Source organism: Leuciscus leuciscus, assembly GCF_965113295.1.
Source record: "Leuciscus leuciscus genome assembly, chromosome: 3".
Lineage (NCBI taxonomy): Eukaryota > Metazoa > Chordata > Actinopteri > Cypriniformes > Leuciscidae > Leuciscus > Leuciscus leuciscus.
In genome coordinates, this window is record NC_138727.1 from 116,749 (window position 1) to 122,748 (window position 6,000).

Consider the following 6,000-nt stretch of genomic DNA (forward strand, 5'->3'; position numbering starts at 1 on the left):
TGTAAAACGCCGTGCGTGCTTGAGACATAGCACTAAAGTCCCAGGGGCAGGTGCCCAGGGCTCATACAGTGCCTAATCACAAGGGACTCACAGGGAATCCGGGAAGAGGGGCTAGAATAGCATCATTCCTGTAATATAAAACTCTGATAAGAGCATATTATATCAAGTGTTCCACACAGCCAGGGCGAACTTGGCCTGGACTGATAAATAAGGGGGACTTACACACTGCCCACAGAAGTATATAGGCGATCAGTGATCGACGCTCTAGCAGTTTCAGCATCCCGAGTCGATAGCATCGAGCGGGCAGTACTGAAAAATTAAACCGAGAGCAACTTAGCTTGTAAAGCGGGAACCTCGAGGTTATAAAACCTTATAAATGTAGACGGGGAGGCCCAGCCTGCCGCCATACAGATATCTTGCAAGGCAATCCCACTGGACCAAGCCCACGACGAGGCCATGCCTCTTGTGGAGTGCGCTTTGACACCTATCGGGCATTGCAGGCCCCTGGATGTGTAAGCTAGCGCAATAGCATCCACTATCCATCTGGATAGACTCTGTTTTGACGCAGCTAGTCCCTTAGAACGTCCGCTGAACAAAACGAAGAGCTGCTCCGTCTGTCTGAAAACAGATGAGCGAGACACATATGCCCTTAACGCCCTGACCGGGCAAAGGAAGCCTGCGTCACCTTCCTCTTCAGATACCGGCAGGGCCGACAGGGAGATAACCTGTGCCCTAAACGGTGTATTGAGGGATTTTGGAACGTATCCGTGCTTTGGTTTGAGTATGACTCTCGAGTCATTAGGTCCAAACTCCATACACGTCGCGCTCACTGAGAGCGCTTGCAGATCCCCTATGCGCTTCACTGAAGCGAGAGCCAGAAGAAACACTGTTTTGAAAGACAAGAGTTTCAGGTCTATTGACTGTATTGGCTCGAATGGGGCACCTTTCATGGCTTCCAGAACCGTGGAGAGGTCCCAAACGGGAACTGAGGGAGGTCTGGGAGGGTTCAGCCTCTTAGCTCCTCTAAGGAAGCGAATGACCAGATCGTTCCTTCCTAGTGACTGGCCGAGCGGTGGTTCAGCGAACGCTGCTATGGCCGCCACATAAACTTTGAGCGTGGATGGGGTTCTACCCTTATCCAGCAGCTCTTGTAAAAAAGAGAGGATCTCCGTCACCCCACAGCATGAGGGCGGAGTACCACTCGCTGCACACCAGCTAGTGAACACAGACCATTTTGAGGCATAGAGCCGCCTAGTGGATGGGGCTCTAGCCTGTGTGATCGTGTTTAACACTCCCGCTGGGAGGTTAACGGGTACCCGTTGATGGCCCACACGTGCAGGGACCAACGCTCCGGGTAAGGATGCAAGATCGAGCCGTTCGCCTGTGTGAGGAGATCCCTCCTCACCGGTATCGGCCACGGGGCGGTACTCGTCAGCTGCATCAGGACTGGAAACCAGGCTTGGTTTGTCCAGAATGGGGCGACGAGCAGCACTGGGCATCCGCTCTCCCTGATTCGCTCTAACACCTGGGGTAGGAGCGTGACAGGGGGAAACGCATAGAGCGGGCAGCGGGGCCAGACGTGAGCCAGCGCGTCCCTGCTCTTGGAGAAAAATTCTTGGCAATGAGCGTTCTCTTGAGACGCAAATAGGTCTATTTTCGCTCTGCCAAACGTCTTCCACAGCAGTTCGACTGTCTGCGGGTGCAAAGACCATTCTCCTGCCGGAATATTGTTTCTGGACAGTCTGTCTGGCCCCACATTCAGAAGGCCGGGCACATGCGCTGCCCTGAGCGAGCGCAGATTGTGCTGAGCCCAGATCAGGAGGCGTTCCGTCAGCCTGTGAAGGATTCTGGATCTGATACCTCCCTGGTGATTTATGTAAGCCACCACTGACATGTTGTCCGAACGGACCAAGACGTGGTGTCTTTTTATATGGGGACAAAAACGCCTCAGCGCGTTGTCGACTGCCATCATTTCCAGGCAGTTTATATGCAGAAGCTTTTCCCGTTCCGACCACTGGCCGAATAACGGTCTGCCCTCGAGCAGCGCTCCCCATCCCGAGGTTGAGGCGTCCGTAGACACCACCTTCACACTCGAGGAAGTCCCCAGGCTTACACCTAACCGGTACCAGTCGGTCACTGTCCAAGGTTCAGAGCTGCAACGCATTTCTGATCGACCTTGAGGAGCGCGAGACCGGAGGTCCAAGCTCTGCGCGGCGCGCGCGCTTTCAGCCAGTACTGCAGCGGGCGCATGCGAAGCAGACCCAGCTGAAGCACTGAGGATGCTGAAGCCATGAGACCCAGCATCCTCTGAAACTTTTTGAGCGGGACCAAAGCGTTGTGGCGAAAAATCTCTGTCATGCGCTGAATACTTAGTCTGCGCTGCGGCGACAGCTGTGCTGTCATAGACAGCGAGTCCAAATCTGTGCCCAGAAAGGATATTTTCTGACTGGGAGACAGCGAACTCTTCGTCCAATTGACTGTGAGACCCAAATTCTCGAGGTGATCGAGTAATACGGTCCTGTGTTCTATGAGCTCCGACTGTGATCGAGCTAGAACCAGCCAATCGTCCAGATAATTCAGCACTCGTATGCCTCGCAGCCTGAGGGGTGCGAGCGCTGCATCCATGCACATCGTGAATACGCGAGGTGCCAGGGATAGGCCAAATGGCAGGACTGTGTACTGATATGCCTGACCCTCGAAGGCGAATCTCAAAAATCGCCTGTGACGTGACGCTACTTGTATTTGGAAATAAGCGTCTTTCAGATCTATCGACATGAACCAGTCCCCTTGGCAAATTTGCGAGAGGATTTTCTTGGTCGTGAGCATTCTGAACCGTCGTTTCAGAAGTGCTTTGTTTAGCCGTCTTAGATCTAGAATGGGTCTGAGACCCCCGTCTTTCTTGGGTACCAGAAAATATCTGCTGTACATGCCCCCTTCGCTCTGAGCTTGTGATAAGGGTTCTATAGCCCCTTTGCTCAGTAGCTTCGCTATTTCGGCTCGAAGTAGGTGTGCTACTTCCTTTTTCACAGTAGTTTCGATTCGCGCCGCTTTGCGTTGCGGGCGTCGACCGAACTGTAGCGAATAGCCTCTTTCTATAATGTTCAGCACCCACTCTGAGACCCCGGGGAGCTCTGCCCACGCTTTCGCGTGAGTGGCTAGGGGTGGAATGATATCTGGGCTCTGGCCGCGATCTAGTGGCGAGCGGAGAGCAACAGTGTGCTGTAACATGAGCGCCGCGTTTGCAGCATGCGAGACTGGGGGCGCGCTGATCACAGCGAGCGGTCTGCCCGCGCTCAGTTCTCCTGCAGCTGTGTGCTGGGGGAGAGCGAGCGTGGTGAGCCCCGTGGGGTTTAATATGTCTGTGAGCGAATGAGGGCGCGGGACAACGGGCCCATGCATAACGCTGAGAACACCGTCTGTTTGTGCAGACTGTATGTGCGTTGGTTTCGTTTTTACAGAAACCGTGAGACATGTAGCGTGTAGTGTTTGCGGGCACTGGGGCGTGGGCACAATCACTACATTTGGTGCACAACCGACATGAGTCGGTTTTATTTGTGCGGGCCGTGTGTGGCGGGCCGTGTCTGTGTGTAGGAATGGGCACTGGGCAGTGGGCATGTTTACTACACTCATAACACCATCGGCCGTGGCCGGAATACCAGAAAATACACTCTTTTTGGGATTTATCTGGGTCGCCGTAAAAACGGCGTTTGTGTGCAGGCAAGCGGGCTGTACTGCCGACTTGTTTACTGCGAAATACGCTGGAACAGTCGCAATTACTGGAACTGAGCGAGCGAAAATTTTCGGTGGAAGTTCGGCCGCAGCGGGACTTGAACACCGTCGCTTCCGTAGGCTGGCTAGGAAGACTTAGAGGCCTCGGGCTTTACCTCAATCCTCGGCCGTGGCCCACGCGGCGGGGGGCGGCGGAGCGAGAGCGCGGTCTCTGATCCTTGGGCTGACGGCGCTGTGGGGCGGCGGCAGCTGGGGGTTGCGGCTGAGAGCTGCGAGCAGACGGCTGTTTTGAGCGACCGTGCAGGGTTTTGAGCGGTGTAAGCGCGACCGTGCAGGGCTGAGGTAGTACGGCAGGCTTTAGATGGCAGCGCCGTCTTAGCGCGCCGTCCAGCAGAGGGCGGGCAAAGATGGGCGGCTACCGCTTCCTCGACGGGAGGAAGAGAGTGGTACCCTTTGTCCTTAGCACCGTCGACTACGGAGAATGCTGCGGACACGGGAGCACGCACTCTGGCTGAAAAGGGGGCGCTCCAAGACTTAGCTACCTCTTCATGAAGCTCAGGAAGGAAGGGAGCTGGTCTTGAAGGATTTGAAGCACGTTCCCTTTGTAGAAAACAGCCGTCCAGGCGGTTGAGTGCAGGCTGTTGGGGCGTCGACCACTCAAGGCCGAGGCTCTCGACGGCCTGCTCGAGCAGACGCATCAGCTCCGCCTCGATGCTAGCTCTTTTCCCAGAGGGCCGGTGAGAGGGTGGTGCGAGGTCCGCGGAGCTCGACCAGTCCTCACTGCCCGACGCCAGGATAGAGCAACTGTCGTCCTCCACTCGTAAAACTTCCTCATAGTTCTCAATGGCGGACGCGGCGGCAGACGGCGGCCGCTGACCGGCGGTGAGAGACTCGGGTGAAGCAGGCGGCGAAGCTGGCGGGCGCACCGGCGAGCTTTCGCGGGATGGAGGAGGTTCAGGGACCCGCTGAGCGCGGCGCTTTTTACGGCGCGGCAGCTCGGCGGGCGAAGGCGCGGGCGCAGCTTTGCGGAAGAATGCTCGGCGAGTCCGCAGAGTCACCAAAGGCATTAAATCGCAGTGTGGGCAGCCGCCCTCGTCGGGCAAGAGCCGCAGGAAGAACGAGGCATCTTGAAAAAGACGCTCGTGCTCTTTTAGAAGGAGAATGTGCGTGTCGCAGCGGCGAACACACACACACAGCAATGAAAGGATATAGTACGCCGCGTCAGCAGCGTCAGCAGAAACGGCGACTGAAGGCGGCGAGATGTCGACCAGCTGCTTCAGATGCACTAATCCCGCTGGGTGCTTGGCTCAGACGGCGTGGCTTCCTCTCGGGATCCAGCGATGCGAAGTCCGCTGAAGAGATGAAAAACTGACCAAACCAGCCTCTCTGGGCCGTATTTATAGCCCTGGCCCCACCCGACTTCGGCGGGACATGACGTAATGGGCGCGAAGCACCCTCATTGGTTCTGACGTCATGAGGAGCCTCTATCGATAGGCTGGTGCAGTTGCCGCAGAGCAGCCAATGGGCGCGCGAGCTGTCTCGCCCATGTCTGCATGCTGCTGCAATGCGTTTTACATTATTGCAAAATTAAGGATAATTTTTGGCTTCAATATCTCGAGGAAAAGAGGTTTTCCCCTAGCGTAAGATTTTCTTACGCAAGTACGAGAGACCTCTCGTATGAGAACTGTCTTTCTCTCTTCATATTGCTCCTCATAACCACTGAAAACTCTTTCTCTCTTCATATTGCTCCTCATAACCACTGAAAACTGTCTTTCTCTCTCATGTTGCTCCTCATAACCACTTTCTCTCTTCATATTGCTCCTCATAACCACTGAAAACTGTCTTTCTCTCTTCATATTGCTCCTCATAACCACTGAAAACTGTCTTTCTCTCTTCATATTGCTCCTCATAACCACTGAAAACTGTCTTTCTCTCTTCATATTGCTCCTCATAACCACTGAAAACTGTCTTTCTCTCTTCATATTGCTCCTCATAACCACTGAAAACTGTCTTTCTCTCTTCATATTGCTCCTCATAACCACTGAAAACTGTCTTTCTCTCTTCATATTGCTCCTCATAACCACTGAAAACTCTTTCTCTCTTCATATTGCTCCTCATAACCACTGAAAACTGTCTTTCTCTCTTCATATTGCTCCTCATAACCACTGAAAACTGTCTTTCTCTCTCATATTTCTCCTCATAACCACTTTCTCTCTTCATATTGCTCCTCATAACCACTGAAAACTGTCTTTCTCTCTTCATATTGCTCCT